This window comes from Catharus ustulatus, chromosome 6, assembly GCF_009819885.2.
Source record: "Catharus ustulatus isolate bCatUst1 chromosome 6, bCatUst1.pri.v2, whole genome shotgun sequence".
In the NCBI taxonomy this organism is placed as follows: domain Eukaryota; kingdom Metazoa; phylum Chordata; class Aves; order Passeriformes; family Turdidae; genus Catharus; species Catharus ustulatus.
This window is the reverse complement of record NC_046226.1, coordinates 46,060,480-46,082,060: the sequence shown is the minus strand read 5'-3', so window position 1 is coordinate 46,082,060 and position 21,581 is coordinate 46,060,480. Positions and strand designations below refer to the sequence as shown.

The 21,581-nt window shown below is 42.1% G+C and overlaps 1 protein-coding gene across 2 annotated transcripts in view; it reads right to left on the bottom strand.

The window, feature by feature from the left end:
- TSPAN4 (tetraspanin 4) overlaps positions 1-21,581 on the bottom strand; it is a 414,148-nt gene that overhangs the window by 342,017 nt on the left and 50,550 nt on the right. Inside the window, exon 2 of one of the 2 annotated variants that reach the window (XM_033061612.1) lies at positions 6,566-6,660. The gene's annotated coding sequence lies outside the window, so the exon portion shown is untranslated. Of the gene's footprint in view, positions 1-2,247; positions 2,304-6,565; positions 6,661-21,581 lie in introns of those variants that run through there. The other variant, XM_033061613.1, reaches the window with a different exon arrangement.

The window sequence follows — 21,581 nt, the reverse complement described above, 5'->3', positions numbered from 1 at the left end:
GGAATATTCCCAATAGCGATGGTGTTGTCTTGCTAGAGCAGGTGGGTTTTGGGACCACACACTAATCTCCACTAGCAGCCCTGTGTTACCATCCCTGTTAGCCCAATGGCTAAGATGCGAGACAGTCTTAGGAAGGGTTTAGGAAGTGCAAGAGCTCAGCAGGGCCAGGCAGGCACTGCCCCAGGTAAAAGGCAGACCCAAGAGCGATTCTGCAGTTTGCTCACAGGCAGGCAGCACGGCCAGGTAACCAACTCTGACACTGTGCACAGCAGGCTGTGCCTTGCTCACAACCACATCCTGCTTTTCTCTGATGCCAGCAGAAGGAAAACAGCACTACAACAAACAGTGGGAGATATCCCTCAAATCTTGATGATATGCAAAGCCTGAAGGAATGCACATTACAGAAAGATTTAGTTTGCTGGCATGAAATCAAACGTATAAACCCAAGATTATTCACAAAGATCAAGACAACCTTCAAAGAAGCCAGAAATCCAGGGGGAAGCAAAGTATTTCCAAGTAGTTCCACTTTTTCTCACACAAGCCAAGGAACCTCAGAGAGGGTCATAAATAATGGACTTTATTTTAATTCTTTGCATATACTCTTGCTGATGTAGTGCCTAGTGTCATCTGGAAATGCAAGCTGATAGAGAGCCATTTTTGGATACTCAAAGACACCTTAAAGGGGACTTTTTCTTGGAATAAAAGTGTTTGATTTTGGAAACACAAACTACTGTAATTTACTAATTGCTTTACATAGCCTACAAGTATTAGAGCACTTCTAAAAAAAGATCAGATTTGTGATAATAAAAGCCTCTGTAAACTAACAAGGAAAGGCATTTCAGGATGCAGTGACTGAAGGCAGAATATTCAAATTAAGGTACCTAGTTAAACATCAAACTAATCAGCCATTGACAGAACTATCCTTGTACAGAAATAGTCACCATTACTTGATGTCCTCAAAGCAAGACCAGAGGATTCTTCTCAAATATATATATAAATATATATAGGCTCATGCTTAAGCCACAGTTAATGGTTAGATGTTGAAATCAAGCATTAATGCAAGCAGCCCTTTCTCACATCTTTATTGTGAGTTGTTCTGTCACAGTAAAATGCAAAGAATTTACTGAATTGAAAGCAGGTGCATGGAAGTGCTGGTTAGACTAAGAGGCCTATCTCAGGAAAGTTTGACTTGTTAAAGTTGACAAAACACAGCACAACAGAGGGCAGGGTCACTGCCTGCAACACTTGAGGAGAGGGAGCTGCAAGAAATGCAGAGACCTTTAAGCCATAGGATTATCTTGGTGCAGAAATGAAATAAACCAAGCATGAACTCTTCTTGGCTGGAGGTCAGAGGAATCTGTGTATGAAGTAGCTGTCATCTGGAGCAGCTTCCCAGTGGGAAAAGTCAAAGAGGAAAGAAAGCAGATAAAGAGAGAACCCAAGAGTCCCAGAAAGGGCTCCTGCCCCACGTTGATCCTTCAGGAGCAGGGAGCCTTCCCTGGGACTCAGGCTTGGAAAACCAGGTTGTCTTTCCAGGTCTAAGTTTATACACAGAGTTCAACAACTTGGTAAAAGGTTTTCACTGGATGAGAAGGATTTACATATTTTGGAGAAGGTTTCCTGTGTATTTCTGAAACAGGAAGGTTTTTATTTCTTTAGACACAAAGATAACTTCTGCTTTTCATTGGTTCTCCTACAGTACAGAACACACTGCAGGAGTAAAACATTGCAAGAAGAGATAATTTAGGATCTAATCTTGAGTAACATGTGCAGTCAGGAGAGCATGGAGGAGCTCTACACTCCACCACCAGAGGTGAACTTCACAGATGTTCCACTCTCAAGATCATTCAGCTCTTATCAACAGAGGGAGGGAGAACTAAAAGGTACTGAAGAATTGACATCAGAGTGCAAGAGATTCACAGAGCAGCAATGCTCTGCACCAGCTCCTTGGTTATCATTCAGTCCCAAAGTATGAAGAATTTGTCCTTCCTTCTACCAACCTAATCCACAGGCCCTGGATTCAGCCACCGTTTCTGCAGCACACTGAAGTCAGTAATCATGAAAGTCAAAGTCACACCAACCTAGTAAAGAAACTGTTGGAGCTGCTTTGCTCTCTCTGTACCATAAAACCATCAAAACACAGACACCAGGAGTCAGGAGAGCTGGATTACCCTCCTGACAGTTGGCCCCAAGCAAAAGTCGTAAGCTTTCCATAACTACTTCATTGTCTCCAAAGCCCTCACTCACCCCCTCTGTCCACAAAGCTTCCTCTCTTTGGAAAGTGTAGAGAGACTCTTCTGTGCTCAGAACTGTAATATAAAAACAAAATCGTGTGTTAATGCTATTTAAACTGATTTAATGAAACAGTTTCAATTCCACCCTTCCTTCCTCCCAACTCCACCTTCTCCTTGGAGAGGGAAATTTGTTTTGCTTAACATGGAGGGAAAAAAAGTGAGCTAAAAATAGCCTCCTTTTGCCTTAAAAAGGTTAAAGCTATGGATAAACAGCCTGAAACAGGAATGCAGTTTATCTGCCCACCAAATTCCTACACTGTTTTCCTGTTCAGCTTTCCAAAACATTTTTATAAGGATCAAACACACAAACCTAGATCTGCAGAGCCAGTGGTGTCCCAGAACTGCCTGCTTCCATGCTAGTAAGGTAACTGGTTTTGGCATGAGGAGGAATGGTTTGAGACTAGATGAACCAGAGATATAATCTAGGACCTTTAAGTACTAGAATATTTGAGCAAATCTTCTGGCATCAAAAGAATCAATGTGAAAAAAATTGAGAAAAATCCACCAAGAGAACAGAAAAGCCTTTCTCGTTTCCCTTTAACTGCGCAACAGACGAACTGCATTATCTCCTAAAACTCCACCTTGCCAGTAAAAAGCACTCACACTGTTATCCCTATCTTAGACCCAAGTCACATCTGTCCCTGACAACAACAGCTGTCAACACTGAAAGAGCAGGGTGATCAGCCAGCCTTTTCACCCTGGGCTGAAAGCCAAATCAAGGGTGGCTTATGTATTTGCAGTGCAAAACCAAACAAACTCTTTATTCTCTTCCCTGTGCTATGCTATTAGCAAGCAAGCTGATCAGCCCCAGGGAGTATCCTCACAATCTGAATATTTGAACCCAAACTTAATTTTCCCCTAATTCCCTTCCACTGTATCACCAGCGAGCTCCAGGTAATGCCATAGGAGTCACAAGTACTATCCTACAATGCAGACAGAAGCCTCTTGGCAGAATCACCTTTCATTCCCAGTTTCCCATAGCATGAGGCATCAGAGCATGCTACCCTGGAGTGCTACAGACACTGCTATGATACCTGATAGGAGTCACATCTTAGAAAAGGAAGCCACCTCCCTCCTCTTACAGCAGATGAGCCCTCTGGAAGGAGAAAGGAAGTGTCTCACTTTCATCTCAGAGTTCAGAGGGAATGCTTTATAGCTGTCAATCCTATCAAGATCTTATTCATTCACACACCAGGGACAGCAACAATTCTGTACAGCCATGAAATAGCCAGGTTCTGAAAAGAACTTTGCCCAGTGATATTTGGAAAGCAAGGGGAAAGACTTTACTATGACCCTAAAGTAAATAGTGAAAGCCAACAAGCAGCAGGCAGGCCAGAGGAGTTAAGCTGATGAGGCTACACAAGGCAAAGCCACATAAGGAATATGGTAGCACCTGCTAGTGAAATCCCAGGTGAGGAGTGTGAACCCAAGCTAACATCTGGTGTCCCAGGTCCAAGCAAGCATTTTCACTTGGAGAGATGAGACATCCTCAGCAATCAGAGTGGGATAGTGGGTGCTGAGATCTCACACTTGCACATCTGCATCACTGCCATGATATACAACCCTGCATTCCCCATTCACATACACTGCTCATCATCTCACCTTGACTGTTAAAAAGACTTCAGGGATACTATTTAGGTTGTGCAGAAATATTAAGAGAAAGACATCCTGGTTATGAAAGTTGGTTACTTCTTCAACCACTCTACTGGAGCATTCACTGGCTTTGTTTACCCTCAGTTCCCATCCAAGGTGAAAAGTGTTCTTTAAATGACAGGAAACTGGCACAGAGACTAAATCATACTACTGAATTCTCAGAGGGAATCTGTAAGCAGATCATGGAACCAAAACTAGACTTGCAGAGCTCTAAGTTAGCTACCAGACCATTCTCCTTCCAAACAGACACATCTGCCAGCATTCACTTGTGCAGCTTGTTCATGAAATCTGATGGCTCACAAGAACAATGAAGTGAGAGCAAAAAGTCCAGGCTGACGTGTCTTAAAAAAGTAAATGCATCATCAGGGCCATCAGTATCCACACTGCATCCAGCATGGCTGACCTGCTCTGCACAGAGTCCTCCTCAAGCAGCTACAGCTGCAGAGTTCTGCCTTCTCAAGGATGCAGTAGCCAAATGCTGTAGTACACAAAGGTCTTTGACATCACTCATCTGCAACCTCATCCCTCTGTTTTCAGCTAGTCTTAACCGGAGGTGGCTTCCCTGGTTTCAAGAGGGATTCAGCTTTCCCAAGGCACTGTAAAGAATGAGAAGGAAATGGACACTGACCCAAGAAAAATAGAAAACAGGCAACATGTGTGGAAATAATCCTGCTTTTGATTAAAAAACACCACTTAAAAGAAAGAAAGCAAGCAGCCTAGGGTGTTTCTTAGCAGAAACACAAAGTCTCACACTGAGCTGAGTGCTGTAGAGGAGCCTATCTCAGACTGTGCATACAGTCACTGCCCTCAGTGACACCCCCTTACAGCAACTCTCCTAAGAAAACACCCACAACCACTACAGATGATTTGTCAGGAATGCTAATTGATATAAACCAGAATGTCTTTGCCTCAGCCAGTACATTCTGCCAATTATCTATCCCTGAACCAAGAAGCTGCTCCTGTTAGCACTGTTGTTCATCCAATACACTAGCTTCAAGTGTTTTGAACTTGGATGCAGAGAAAGGAGCAGAATTCAAGGAGTTAAGAAATTTTAGTTGTGATAATCAGGAAGAACAGTGGTAATGGCCCTGATCAATATTCCTAATACAGGAATACAGAAAGTATGCATCTTAGGGCATGTCTGCAGCATTGGAAGCAGTTTTTCCAACTGAGCAGTTGTTTTTTTCCTTCAATTCAGCCTCACTTTTAACTACTCTTGATTAAAACAATTACTTTCACTCAATATTCAATTTCTGACAGGTAATATTCTCTACATATGTTGCAAGCTGGCTCCATCCTTACAGGCAAAACACAAGAGCTCCCCAGAAGCAACTTTTCTTATTTTGTAAGTCATGTATAATTTATGCATCTGCAATATTGACACAGGCTAGAAACACAGATCGTGCCAAAATCATTTCCTAAAAGCTTTCAAGAGATTTGAGGGCATTTTCCTCTTAAGGCATTGGTTCCTCTTGTTTTTGCCCTTAGTTCTCAGGAGAATCCATTACCTGAGTACAATTAATTCCTGAACACTCAACCTCAACCCAAAATCAAGATCATGTCAACATTCGATGCCATTTAACTGTACAAGTGTCTGTCAGCCCCTTAAGATCTCACAGGAGTTTTTTGTACATTTACTCCTCAATTTTTCATCAAAACAAACATTTACACACACACAGCCGTGCTCCCACCTTTCTAGCCTTGCAGATGCATTCCACACAGGACTTACACAGCTCTTCCCATTCAGAAGACAATTCAGCTCTTCCAGCCAGGTAAATACTGTCTGAATTGGTTGAAAATTGAAGATGCCTCACAAGCAACTGTTATCATAGTTATGCAAAATACTGGAATCACCCGAGTCTGTTTTACTGATTTATTAGCAGAAGAGAATTACTGACAAAAGAATCACAGGCAAGTTATACATTACATAGACATTCACAGATAGCTGGTAGGATTAGGGAAGCACTTTCCTCATTTCCTTTAGGTGGAAGCTAAAAGGGGGAATGAGGATTTTCAAGAGTTTTCATTCAGTTTCCAAATAGCACTGAATTAGGTAGCTCTCTTGCACTGCAGAGAAAATTCCATTATCTCATTTTAAGGGTATATCTAGGTACAGACTCAGGAACACTCCAGCACTGAGTCACCCTCTCTTTTCACCTGCCATTCCTGTGACTAGATGTCACATAGGTATGATGTGTTTCTGGCACTCTGAACAAGTTTCATCTTCTTTGCTCAAGTAATACTTTTTTCCCATTTTTTATTTAAATAAGTTTTTCTTTCTGAAGCTATTCTCAGGAACAAAATATTTTGTCCAATTCTCATCTTGGTTGTTGGATGAATAACCAGAACACTCACCCAAAGCACATAGTCTTTGATCATTTCCCTCACAAGGTATGCAGCTGGCCAGAAGAATTTGCAACTATGAGCTTCGAGTATGATGTTTGGGGGATGAGAAGTGTACGTATCCTTTTGCCCTGGGATTCATAAATCAAAGCTTTTTGCAGTAGCAAGTGTACTGACAAAGTATAAATAAAGAAACACATAATTATCACAGATTACAGCAAATCTCAAAGCTAACAAACCCTTACTGGAAAAAACAGTGTGTAGGAGAAACTCACTGTAACTGGGGGTTTTACAGATGACACAGAAGATGCAACTGGAAGGAGCTCTTGATCTCCCACAGCAGGAACAGCTGACCCCTTCAGTGATGCCACTGCAAGACACAAAACAATAGATTTATGAGTAAAACAGGAAGGTGGTCATCAGGAGTCCCTTCAGAAACAAACTTTTCAATCCAGTATTACTGCTCTCACAGTCCCCTTCACCCCACCTCTGTACTTCCCCACACATTCTTCAACCTCAGCGGCATTTGTTACTAAAATGAAACTTGTAAATCAACATTAACTTATTGGAGAAAATCTCTTTTTGCTTACTTTCAATACAGAATTTTTTAAAAATAATTATAAAGAGATGACTTTGTCACTGACTCCACTTACAAACTAGTAATGTGAGACTGAACATGCAATGGCAAGAGAATAAGGCACGCTGGGCATGCAGAGAAAAGTCCAGGTAAAGAGTGGCTACAGAACAGCAGGCTGTGACTTATAGTCTACCAGCAGCACAAGAAACAAGCTTTGTGGGTCCCAAGAAACAATGCATAGAGAGCAGTCAGAGGAGTGTGGGCTTCTGTTTCCTATACTGGGAAAAGGTCATGGTAAGGAAAAGTGAAATTGGTAAATACTTCTAAACATTCAAGTTTCTGAGGCTGACAAATGCCAAGGAAACAAGCTTTGTTTTGTAAAAGCAGTTTATGCAACAAATATCCACAAATAAAAAGCATCTTCTGCTGGGAGTGGTAAAACTTCACCAAGTGATGTTGCATAGGGAAAAGTGAGTTTACAACTATATTCAAATGCATACAAACATTTGAATGCATAATTAGCCAATGCATATCAGGTTAGCTCTACCTACAAAAGTAGCAGTAAGGTCAGAGTTGTAGACAAAACACTTCGAGAAGAACGATCCCTTCCTTTTCCATGGCAGTTTTATAACTGATAATTAATTACACCACTGTTTAGTGCCACAAGATTTTTGCTAGTGTATACATTTCCTCAGCCCTAAGATTGGAACTGCGGATAGATTTTCTAGTTAAGCACAGTAGAATTATCCTCACTGTAAATTATGCAGGGTTAAAAAGCCAGGCTCTGAAAAAGAACTGTTCCATCCTTAGTGACCACACACAGCCAAGACTGTGCTTTATCTACCCACTTGAAAGACACTGGGTCTGTAGATCAACTGTGCCTGGCTTGCCACACTTTAACTCCTACCTTTTTTGTTGCTGTTTGTCTGGGTTTTTTAATCTTGTTATTTCAGGTGTTTAATGACACTAATTTCCAGATGGTCTAGAAATCTAACACACTAGCAAGCAGGCTACATCCCTGTTACACACAGGAGTGTCACTGATATTTCACTGTTATATAAATCAGGCTGGCCCTGAAGAGGCATCAGCAATGTATTCACTAAGCACTGCTTTATTTTGATTTTTCTAAAACAAAGAACTATGGAAGTTTCAAGTGTTTCTTGAGAAGAATGGGCTGCCTGATGACTTTTCAATTTGTTTTTTTCTTCCTAAACTTGACAAATACCAGGAGCAACATCACCTTTTAAGGAAAAAGGCATCTGAAAGCAAAATCCTGCTTTTAAGCCAGAGTGACTCATAACAAGAAAGATTCTTCCTATAAAAACAAACTCAATCATGAAGTAAGAACAAGCTAGAAGCTCTACTAATAACAATTCAAACAAATTCTTTATTTCTTCATGACTTTTGTGGACTGATACTGACTGGTTCGAGCAGGTGCTCTTGGCAGCTGCAAAAAAGAAAATAAGACAGACCACTGGCCTGACCCAGCCTTATCCTTCATTTGCTCTCTAGAGAGTACAGCAAACACAAGCACAGATGCACAGGAACACACTGCAGGCCTTATCTCTTCTATAGGAATGCAGGAGGATGTCTGTATCTCCACTGCAGGCACACATGCTTCCAACAGAGCTGAGGAGCAGCACAGGAGAGAAGGCAGAGAAGGTGCAGGAGCATGCACACAACACTGCCTGCAGCAAGCCTGGCTACCTGTGTGCAGCCCATACCACCACATCTCCATCATGCCCATTAAACAAGGTTAGTAGAGCCATGTGAGGCAGGGCTGAGCAGACTGCAGCTCTGCCTCCTCAAACCTCCTCCAGGGGTGCTGGCTGCCTTCAGAAAGGGCAGCATTATACTAATGAGAGCACATAACCTCAGTAGGTTGCATCCAAGTCTACTCATCAAGCCTAGAAGGCATCCAAAATCCTCCTCTGAGGAATATCCTAGCCATCACACAGATTTTTCTTGACCCATTCTACACGTGAGCCAGGCAACTAAATTTTCAGCAAAGAAGGTGGTGACACCACCATCAGAGTCCAGGGCTCCCCTTCCCTCTCCACAAATGACCTGCTGTTCAGTCCTTCTGTCCTGGCTTGTGTCAAATGTTTCCAGCTTCTTTGGCAGAGTCCATCTAAAAAATTCCCTGACAACTCCTAACCATTTAAAATATCTGGTTTTTTTCCAGGTTAACGTCACAAGTTCTTAGTGGGGGAAACTACAGCTTAACAAGAGCAGGTGAATTGAGTCCTAATGTCAAATTCAAACTGATCAAAAATCTGTCACAGACAGCTCAGCTTTCCAGGAACTTGGGTACCCTGAGTTAGATAAAAGTCCTGCTCTCTGATTTTCTTGCTTTGAAATACCTATACTGACTCTTCCTACTCTTTCATCCCCCCCTTGGCACTCCTGTCAAACACAAAGATCAAGGTGAGTTCCTGCTGTAATACAGGACAGTTTTTCACTAGGGCTTATATTTATCTGCACACTGGTTTCTAGAAGCAGGACACCTCTCAGTGCTCTAGTACTTTCTAGAGCTTGCTGCTACTTCACAGCATCACACAATGGTTTGGTTGGAATGGACCTTAAAGATCATCTTGTCCAAACCTCCTGCCATGGACAGAGACACCTTCCATTAGACCAGGCTTCCCAAAGCCCCATCCATCCTAGCCTTGAACATTTCCATGGATGAGGCAGCCTTAGGCTCTCTATACAACTTGTTCCATTGTCTAATCATCAGCATTCTTCCAAATATCTAATTGAAATCTACCCTCTTCCAGTTTAAAACCATTGCACCTCATTCTGTCACTACACTCCCTGTTCATCTCTCCTGCTGACCCACTAAGGCTGCTGTAAAATCTTCCAGGTTGAATAACCCCAACACCCCCAGCCTTTGCTCAAAGTAGAGATGCTGCAGGCTTCTGTCATTTCTGTGCCCTTCCTCTGGACCTGTTCCAGTAGGTCCCACCTTTGTGTTGGTGGTTCCAGTGCTGGATGCAGGTGAAGCCTCACTAGAGCTGACCAGAGGGGAAGAAGCACCTCCCTGACCTGCTGGCCACACTGCTTTGGATGCAGTCCAGGATACACTCGGTTTTCCGCGGTGTAAGCAGACATTGTTGGGTCATGTTCCTCTTAGTCATCCACCAATACCCTGCCAAGCCCCTCTTCTTCTACAGCCTGCTGCTGTATTTGTGCTTGGGATTGCCCCTGCCCAGGTGCAGGACCAGCACCTTGAACTTGATGAGGTTTGCATGGGCCCATCTCTCCAGCTGATCCTTATCCACTGAGTGGTCCAGCCATTGAATTTATTTCTCTCCATTTTAGAGACAAGGACATCATGTGAGACACTATCAAATGCTTTGCACAAGTCCAGATAGATGACATCAGTCACTCTACCCTCATCTACCACCTCTAACACTGCCATAGAAGGCCACCGGATTTGTCAGACACGATATGCCCTTAGTGAAGCCATGTTGGTTGTCACCAGTCATCTCCTTGTTTTCCATGTGCCTCATCATAGTTCCCAGGAAGATCTGTTCCATGTGCTTTTGCAAAGCACAAAGGTGAGAGACTTACTGCATTTTTTCAAGGCAAAGGTTGGACATGGCAGGAAACACATGGTACCATGATGTGCTAATATTGCCTGAGTTTTCATTCATCTGAGCTCAATCAACAATTTTTTTCTTCCCCTTAAACTAGAAAACAGCTTCATCCTTCTTATTCCGAGGCAACACCCAAACTGTAATGAATTCCAAACTGCAGTAATTTGGACAGCAATCCTAACAAACAGGATCATTAACAACAGAGACAACATCAATGACATTCAATATGATCCTAAAAAGGCTTTGCTGTGTGGGTCTTCCCATGAGGTCCTACAATGTGACCTCTTTTTGCCAGCACTCACAGACACCCAGGGTTAGATTTCAACAGGGACAGCAGAGAAATGCTCTAGTTTGTGTCACAAGAGCACACAGGACATACATGTGTAGCACAGCTCAACTTCCCTGCCATGAAGAGAACACACAGAAGTTGCCAGCATCACACAGATTAGGCACAGTCACCTTCACCAGTAGCAAGGGTCCTTTTTCAGTGTCTGCTCTGCTTTCAACTACTGCAACTAATTCAGGAAATTTACTGACTGAACTCTGGTATTCACACAGAGTGCCTCTAACAAAAAAAAAAAAAAAAAAAAAAAGCTATTCTCTGAAGTCCTACTAAACACAAGAGGCTGTGGAAAATATATTTTAAAGTAGACATGAGTACTGCTTGCTCGTGCTTTTAAGAGGAAAAATACCAAAAAGAAATGTCAGCAAGATTCTTCTCTGTAATGCCACCCACCAGTCTCTTACCCACCCCTGCTTTTTTACTTATGATTTTTTAAATTAAGGTAACATTGTATTTTTTGCCCACATGGTCTCCCCTCAAACAAACCTCCACTTGACAACTTGCAGTCATTTGAAATCTCTTCCTTCAATTTCTATGCTTGATGCAAGACACCTTCACACTGTCAGGAAAGACTACTCTCCTGCCATGCCCATAGCCATCACCATGTACTCAAGCCCCAGCAAATCTGCTAGATAAGCTATCTCCAGCTGGTATCTTATATATATTATATATATAAAACATGGGGGAATATATAAATAGTTATTCCCTTGCCACCCCTATTCTAGGATTTCCTGAACTCTACACTATTCTTATCCTCCTTAGATCAGCATTTACCCTGACAGCTATATTCCCACAACATTAGTTCACTCATGTCTCTAGAAACCACTAGATTGATTTTACTTTCTGGAGTTATTCTTGACATAGTCCAGGCCATTTACACATCAGTTCTTAAACTGATGAGCACGTGTAACTTCTATTAGAGTTAGTGCAAACAGCAGATTGTCACTCAGGCACTCAACTTCAAACATCAACTTGCACTCTGCATCCCCCCTGTGAGCTTGAAAACGGCTTTGTTAAATATTTGCATCCTGTGTTTCTGCTTGCAAAGTCATCTATGCTCAGCACTTAGCACTGCTAGCTGCAAGATCTGTGATCCTGCTTTGGCTATTCCCAAGTCTCAGCCTAACCAGTAACAAATTCTGTTCTTCTCATGCAGAGCTTTCACTTTTATGACTTTTATTCCCAAATACAGATCAAAAAGATGAGGTTTTACATTCTTCCATACCCTGGCCATTCTAGATAGAATCAGCAACGCAAACAACCCATCCCTTGGGAAGGATGGGAGTGTCCCAGTGCAGTCTAGGGCAGTTGCTTCTCAAAGCAGGTCAACAGAGGAGGAAACAGCCAACCCCTGAAGGTCTCTCTGCATCAATCACTGCTTTCCTTCACTGTCATATAACTCTCAAGGTCTGCCTTCGTATCCAGTGTTTCTAGATCTCCAGAAGATCTCTGCAGAACATGCTACATCTCACCAGAGAGCACAGGAGCAGCTCCCATGGCACCCTTCTGTATCTGTCAAAAAGGAAAGCCCTCCTGATGCTGACCTTTCATTCATAATCATGATAAATTATTAGTGCAGGTCATAATAGTAACACTTTCAAAAATCATAATTAACTCAAAATTATCCTAAGTTCAAAACATGAAACCATAATTAAGGTCCTTCAGCTTTAAACTTAGTTTCTGAATTTAGCTGTTATGCCTAAAAAAAGGGGCAATTCTCCCTAATTAGTAACTATAAAACATACAGATGTTTGGATTAAAAAATCCCATACACTAAAGTTCAGCATGCAAATTTGTTAAGGAAGATAGACCACCATTCATTTAACTAAGAAGCTATGCAATAAATGATACATTTATTCCAGTTTCTTTTTTTTCCCATTTTAGATGTGGATTTGCTTTTTGTTAAAGTCAGGGTGATTTTTGTTTGTTTGTTTCTTCTTTTGTTTTGATATGGTTTTTTATTTGCTTAACTTTTAATGTCCTTGGAAGAAAACAGTTGTTAAGAGAACTTTCCTGTCTGACCATCCAGAAGTCACACTCATACCACTCCAGACTTTCACTGCTGGGACCAAAGGCCCTTCACAGCGGGCAGCTGTGCAAAGGGTCAGCACCAGCCACAGCCCCTTGCCTGGGGCTCCCACTGTGTCCCCCCACCCAGAGCACAACCTGCAGCTCACACAGCAGCTGCACACCCAGCTACCTGGGTGTCTACACCTCAACAAGAGAAGAAAGCAGTTTAAAATTGCATTTTAAATTGTTTCTAAAAGAGAATTATCCACAACAGAAAAAAAAAAAAGTAGGGAAATGTGACTGCTTCTACCAAAATAATGAGAAGATCTCACCATCCCTCATTTTGTCTTTCTTGTATCCCTCCCTGCCACAAGCTATATATGCCATTCTCAACTCCCAATCAGTCTCACAACCTCACAAGTTACCTGTCATGGAACTGCTTCTGCTGTAGAACTCCAATGACAAATATTCTCCCTACACCTGCAGAATAGGCTATTGCTCTCACAGGTTATCCTGGCACTGCAATGAACTCTTTTTCCAGACGATTAGGCCATTGATTTCCTGTGGTTTGAGCACTTTCATTTTCCTTTAAAGCCCTAGCCAAACCTGCAGTAGCAAATATTTCTTAATTTAGATGCTATTAAATGGTTAGGGAAAGTTTAAATCTCAACCTGATTTGTCATTATTTCAATTCACCATTTAAGAGGTTTCTTTTCAGAGAATGTTTAATTGCATATCTATTATTATAATTATACACACAAACAAATATAGACACAGCACTGTTTAAATGCATTGATTCCAATACTCATCCAGTGATTCTTAAAACTGTTCCAGGGCATTGGGAAACATAAGGTGTTTTTAAAATATGACAGGTACTTAGCTCCTGAAATATATTCCCAGTGAACATAGCCAACTATAAGCCTTTAAACAGAGATCACAGGTATTTTCTAAAGGAAATATTCCAATTCCCAAAGAGCTGATGTATCTCTTACAGTATCCCAGTATTACACACACTTGTCCCTCTGACATCCTTATAAACTTAAGGATTACTATTCCCATGCTGTTATGGACCTGAGACACCAGGAGGATGGCAAAACCAGCAAGTGCAGGATCCTCCCCACTCTCCAAGTTCCCTCTGAGCAAGGGTAGTACAGACTGCCTGAGCTGACTGATAGTTTACTAGCTAGGTCCAGGGTCACATTACACTCTTTCAGAGGTGCTTGTGGCATGACAGTGACTCACAGCAACATTCAAGCAGTCCTGAGATCATCCACAACACTTGACATAGTGCAGGAGGACAGAAGTGACCTTCCCAAGGAGTCTGCTGCACAGCTGGGAGCTGAACCAAGTGCCACCATGCTCCCAGGTAAATCTTCCCACAGACATGCCCTGAGCAAACATGTAGAACCTACTGTACAGGAGCAAGGAGATAGGAAAATCAGTCAGTGAAGGCAAAGAAAATTTTGGTGGTAACAACAGTTTACACATCACTTTATTTCCTACCTCAACCAATGAGTAAAGCAGTTGAGGACATGGTATTCTGAGTTTTCCAGCACTGTAATATCTGCAAAGTATTTACGTCTTGGGGGAGGTGGGTGTGAATTTTTAAAGCTTTTCAGCTTATTCTTTTAAGCTAGTGATTTAAAACAACTGCTACCCTAATTTTGTTGCTATGGATATACCAAGACAAACACTTTTTCTCCCACAAAACTCCAAAACAGTAAACTACATCATACAAATTTTACCATGGTACAAGACACACCTCTCCTATCCTTGCCCTTTGTGGTAACTTTATCTTACCACAAACACATTTGTTGTTTTAAGGCAAGTTTTAATCTTTTGCTCTCCTAAACCAACCAACCAAAACACACAATCCAAGTGAGTTTTCCACCTTGGACTGCAGCACTCTCTCTGCTCTGCTCTTCCATCTGGCCACAGAGTGTCTGGCTGTGTCCCAGGCCCCCGTGCTGGCAGAGTAGCATCACTGCAAGCCCATCAGCCAAACATTACAAATAACACTCCTGGCTGGGCCACAGCCACTGCAGCCATGGCAGCCACTCCTGGGCAATGGAGAGCTGTGAGCAGCAACTTCAGAGCGCTGCGGTTTGGCAACAGCGCAAAGAGCACTGGATGGGACCCCTCAGTGGGGAGAGGACCACTGGAAGAACCACTGTGCTGGAAGATCAGAACAGAGCAGGTCTGTCAGAGCCAGGACAGCAGCATCCACACTGTCCAAAGAGCAACACTCTCAAACACACCAGGATCAGATTGTCCCAAGAGCCACACTCTCCAAACACACCAGGATCAGATTGTCCCAAGAGCCACACTCTCCAAACACACCAGGATCAGATTGTCCCAAGAGCCACACTCTCAAACACACTAGGATCAGATTGTCCCAAGAGCCACATTCTCCAAACACACCAGGATCAGATTGTCCCAAGAGCCACACTCTCCAACACACAGGGATCAGAATCTGTGACAAGACTTATTATAGAATCACAGAATACATTGAAAATGAGTTCTACAGAAGAGTCAAATCTCACCTTCAGACAGGATCAATCACAGTTTATAACCCACACTTAACTGCATAGTTAGAAAGCATCTAAATCAATACCTAGGTATAAGTTTCTACACCAAAGATAGTAAAAAACTATACATATTGCCCCAAACATCTTCCCTCTGGAGAAGGATTCAAGAAACAGATTTAATGGGATCCTTACCACCACTAGGCCTCAGGAAAACCAAATGCACCTCATCAAAAATCAACATTACTTTCTGCACTTGCTTTGAGTTCTGCTGTAGAAATGTAGGCTAACATAAACTATTGCAAATACATTGGAATATTTTACACTCTGTCAGGAGACCCTACCTGGGTTTAGAATCAACAACTTTAAATTATTTAATGGTTTTCAAAAGTTTTGTGCTGAATCAGTTACAGCAATGCCACACTGCACCGTATTAGTAAAAGAAACTTGACAGTAGATGCGGTTCTTTACCTCCTGACCCGATCCTTATTACACAGGCAAAGCAGTTACCAACAGGGCTCAGGTCTTCACTTCTCTGCCCCTCAGTTCTCACAAATTACAGAAACAGCACTTCAATTTACTGGTCCATTTTGCAACCAAGATCTGCCCTTCAAATCCATCTATCACAATACCTCTTTACCAGGTTTACCTCAGGAAATTTCTGGAGTTTTTTGAGACAGACTGGTCAGTACAGCACACAAGTAATTGCTTGCATATACTTCAAAAAATGGGGGAAAATAGGAAAAAATTATATATCATCTATACATAAAAGTATTTTTAGAAAGCAAAGCTCCACACAAGCCTATGATGAGACAGAGCCAAACAGGGAGCTTTAGAAATTCATAGAAGGCAAAGAAGTATCCATCCTCCCAAAAAATAGAAATCTAAAGCACTTCAGTCGTCCCTCTGTCTTGCGGTTTGCTACAATCACACAAGAGCTGGCAAAGTAGATTAAATGCTACAGGTGGAGATGAAACTTGCAGGGATAACAGCTGTTCACTGGCCACTAGCAGTGTTACAGCATTATGGCTAACCAGCATCTTTCTTGTTAGAATCACGCCAGGCCCACAAGTCAATAACAACGACGATGTCTTATCTTTGCCTCTCCCCAGCAGCTTCTGCCATCTGCCTTTCTTCTTTTGACTCACCTTCAGCCTGGCACAGTCTAAAACTACTCTCTAGTTTATACTTCATATATGTATGTTGTTATTGCTAGTGCCACACCCAATGCTTGGCTGATGCCCATCCATTACTACACTAGAATGCACCACTCTACTGAAAGCAGATTTGATTTGCGACAATAAATGCTGCTGTGGCTATCTACACTGAGACTACACTAAAGAAATATGCTGTGGTGGTATCAAAACCTTGTATCACTTAAGATATAAGTAAACTCCTGCTATGAAGATAACATCCTCTCACTTCTGATCTGCTTTAACATTAGGCAGTTCACGGGAGGATAAAGCAGAAGGATGATACCTCACAGCTGGACGGGAACAAAAGTCGAAAGCCAGCCATAGGAAGTCAAGCAAATTCTGGATCTGTCTGGAAATAATTCCTCATTACAGGACAGGTTGTGAAGTATTAAATGATCCAAGCTGTTCATGTTCTGAGCAGGACAGAAACTTAGAAATACAAGTTTTTTTCTTGTAACCAGCCCATGCTGTCCATGATATGCCAATACCGTAATATCACCAACACTAAGCCAGGTATAGGATTCCATCTCCAATAAACACAAATCCAGCCAGCAGCTTTACGCCACCTCCTTTCCAGAAAATCTCCAATGTAGGTGATGCATATCAACTCACATGGAAGCCCCCCAATTCCATGAAGCAAGGTCAGTTGATACTGATTAATGATCTGGCTCAATGTATCCAAGGAACTGACGCACTCATTAGTTATCCTAAACAGCAGGATATTACAGTAAATTATGACAGCTGCTGTGTGTAGCTTTTCAAACCTATTTTCTATGCCTTCAAATACAGCTAGCATTGGAGGTGTCCTTTACAGAGAAAGAAAAACCATCCACAGTTCAACACTCTGTACAGAGTTCAGCAGTCTGTGTTTCTTGCCAGCATTTACAAAGTAGTGACGCACACAGCGTAAGGTCTTTGCTAACACCAATCCAAACTGAGTGCTTTCAGTAAAAGTAGACACAAAAACCACTCTCCTCTCCTTATTTTCCCCAAAGTAAAGCCTAGCATCCTCTCTGCCTCCTCTGTGAACCCCTCAGCTCTCCCTTCTGCCTTCATGATGTTTACAATTTCTCTTACTTTTAAAAAGCATGTGGATAAAGGCATAGCTTAAATTCACAAGGGAAAAAAAATGTTTTCATACACCTTCTGAAATCTCTCAAAATCTAAATATTTGAAGACATTCTGTTATGCCCCTCTATATAAATGCATCTTCACAGACCTCAAATATGTCATCCCACCTGGCTGCTTCTTCCAGTCTCTCCCACATCCATGCTGCTGTACTTACCACAAAAGAGTTAGCAGAAGGCAGCAGACAGGACAGGATAGCTTGGACACTTTCACCTCCTGTGCATTTTCACAATGTGTATTGCTCCTGCCTCAAAGACATCACAATTTAAACAGATGAGGCTGGGAGAAAAAAAACTGTTTACCTCATTTATAGGTTTTCAGGAGACTAGGAACCTTACTCATGATCACAAAAATTTATGGCAGAAGAACTGAACTCATACATCTCAATTCATTAGTATGACTCCAGTAACATCTTTGCTTTCAAGAACAGTGTGTGCAGTCATTTCTCACCATGTGAGGTCAAGAAGGACTTTAGCTGCAGACAGAGATTTTTCTCTTATTCTCCATGACCTGAAGAGAAGTGATGTTTTCCTGGATGTCATTACTTGAATACACATACATGAACAATAACAGCAAAACAACATTAATGCAACAAACAAGGTATGTCCTATTCATACCTGTGATAATACCTCTCTTGGGTACTCCAAGAAGCAGCCTCACAAAGACATCCCAGGCTCATTTCCCTGACTGTTTGCCTGTTGAATTACTGGATTTGTGTACACACCAATACATGGAAACTGAGGCACATATAAGAAAGAGGAATAGTGAAAATAATTCCTTCAGGCCCATTCCTCTTGGAAACTTATTCAGTTGTGTCTGCAAGATAAAATAAACAGTCTAAAGCTTCAATGGAGAGGGAAACACTAACCAACCACGACAACAGGGTGGGCAAGTGGGAAAAGTACACAGCAAAACAAACTGAGAAAGCTCTGCTTCTATCCCCTCATGAAGGTTACCTGAAGGGAGCCCAAGGCTGATACCTCTTTGAGAAGCAAGCAATGAAAGGATCCTGAAGCCCACTGCCACTTTTTTATCATGCTGATGGAATGCAGCAGGAAGCTGGTCTTGCAGCTCAGGACAGCTCTTCTTATCCTGTGCTCTCATAGCTCAAAAACAACTTCACAGCTTCACGCAGTGGTTCGTGCCACACATCCTAACCCCCTCTGTGAGAGCAGCAGACACTAAAGGCATAAATCCTGTGCTGCAGAGCTATGGCTCAAGGCAGCATGCTGCAAGGGAGAGGAAGTGATTCTAATTGCAGCTCTGATCCCTTTACTCCTGTCTGCAAGAGAAGTCAAATTTAAGGAATCTGCTTAACCAGTAATGCCTTTGCTATGGCAGTCAAAAGCCAGCACACTTCCCTGTTGTGGACTAGCCTGACAGTGTAGTACATTCTCCATGTCCATACCCAGGAGCCTCACAGCAACTCTAGCAGGCCATATTTACATGTAAGCTTATACAGAGAACATGTCAGCCAGTTTTGACATGGGAATGAAGTTAGTAGATGATCAAACTTGAGGACAACCTCTGTAACTTCTAAGTAAGCATCTACAAGACAATGTAAAAACCATAATGCACTGCTTCAGAGTATTTTCCTTTCCAGAGGCTTTGTCAGAGTAACAATCCTCATACACACCCCAAGTGACCAACTGGAGATACTTCATATGCCTCAGTTCTACCCTCATGTCAACAACTCCAGTTTGGGAGTCAGAGCAGAGAGAGAACATCAAACAAACCTATCAAGCTCCTCTCATCTCTCACTTGCCAAACAGAATTATATTTACATTGGTTAGCAGCATCTGTCAGGGAATTAATACAAAAAAGCAAGAACTGATTTGGCCAATTTATCAAGTAACAAGCGTATTTCCTGAACAAACACTTCCACTGCCCTATTAGGTGTACCCATCTAACCACTGTGCCAGGAAAGGGACACAGGAGTCTTTTCTTCAATAAGAACCATCACAGGAATGAAGCAAAAGGATTGCAATGGATATGAGAAACAGCCCTTTTAGAAAAGCATCAATACGTTTAAATAAAGATACTATCTTGGAAAGAGCAAATAAACTGCAGTATTTTCCTTCAGATAAAAAATAACCAATGTTTAAACAAGGTAGTCATTTTGCACTGATGGAATCAGTCCAGCTACTGCAAAATAACATTTCACTGAAAAAGCTTTCCAATACATAGCCATTGGTATTACTATCCCAGAATAAGAATGCTGGAAACTTGTATAGTTTGTAGTGCTACAAGAGAAAGTTAGAGTAGTACACTTATAACGCTCTGAGACAGCAAATGTTACAGTCTGTTCAGTACAGTATCTGCCCTCCCCCTCAATCATAGATGTAATCACCCTCACATATTGTGGGAGAGCCCCACTGCCAGGCAAGGGAATGCTGAACAGTATGAATGTGAGGAGCTGGATTCCACAAAATCCAGCCACTGGGCAAGAGAAGAAAGCATGTTTTACCTTCTGGTTCCCTCTTCATTTTTAAGGGGCATACAACTTTTGCAGATCTTGCCACTGGGCACATTTTGTAGAACAAAGTAATTCCATTATAAATTTATCTTTCTCTTCTGCTAACACTTCCTTTGTAAAATCAGCAAGTAAAATTTCTGTAAGGTCAAAATTGGTTTTTCACCCTCTAGAGACCCGACTGGTCTTTTCAAGAGGTTTAATAGCCTTTATCTCTTGAAAACATTTCAGTTGTGTGGGTGACTCCTCTGATTGCCCTTGCATTATAAATATATCTGCAGGCCCTGCTGACAGCACGAGGTACACATTATACAGCACAGCCATCAAGTGCCATTTTTCTGTTGAATACACAGCATTATAGGAGCACATACCAAGGATAACATCTATCCTCTAATGCCTACAAACACTAAGCAGACTTTGAGCCAGCTTGCAAAGTGGCCAGGTTGATTCTGTGACAATATCCATGCAGCTTTAGCCTTACTCCCCCATGAGGTGCATCACAGACCATTTTGCACAACTAACATTCCATTCCTAAACATCCCATGATTCTACATCCTACATAGAAGCATGACCTCACTCAGGCCACGGTAAGTCTTTCTGACTCCACTCTCCATTAGACTTTTGCACTGGTTATTTGAGGCTATTAAAGTGTGAGCAGGTCCTGCTGATCACTCCTTGGCTCTCCAGATGACAAATTTCTCTAAGGACAGGAACCACGGAGCCCTGCTTGGTGTGATTCTGCTGACTGTGTGCTGTTGTGGTAGCAACCAGTTCCCACTGCTCTCTAATCCCCAGCAACCCCAAAACACAAGGGTCCTCTCAGAGACTGCTGGCTCAACCTCCTTCCTGAACCCAAGCGAGCTCCCCCTTCTGCAGAAACCTCCAGTTTATATACTGGGCATGATGTTCTATGGTGTGGAATATCCCTTCGGTCAGTTTGGGTCACCTGTCCCAGCTGTGCTCCCTGCCAGCTTCTTTTGCAAACCTCCTCAACCATGCAAAGGAAAAAAAGTCCTTGACTTAGGATAAACACAACTTAGCAAAAAACCAAAACATCCCTGTGTGTTACCAACACCATTCTCATTCCAAATCCACAACATAGCACTGTAACAGCTACTGAGAAGAAATTAACTCTAGTTGAAATCAGGACAGCAATAAACATACCAAAAGGTAGGTTAAGTACCTCCAATGAACACACGCATGGAAAAAAGGAAAAATAGTTTTTACTAAGCAACATCAGTTACACAAAGGTGCAAACAAGATATTTCCAATGAAGATTTTTCTGTAATTAGATCCAACATCTCAGACAACTCAGAATTACAGAAAATCCCTAACCACACCACTGGCACATTAGAGGCAGGATTTTGTGATCCAAACAATTTTTTAAGAGACCTAGATAAGGAGAAGTACAAGACACTTTCGCAGATTACATCCTGCTGC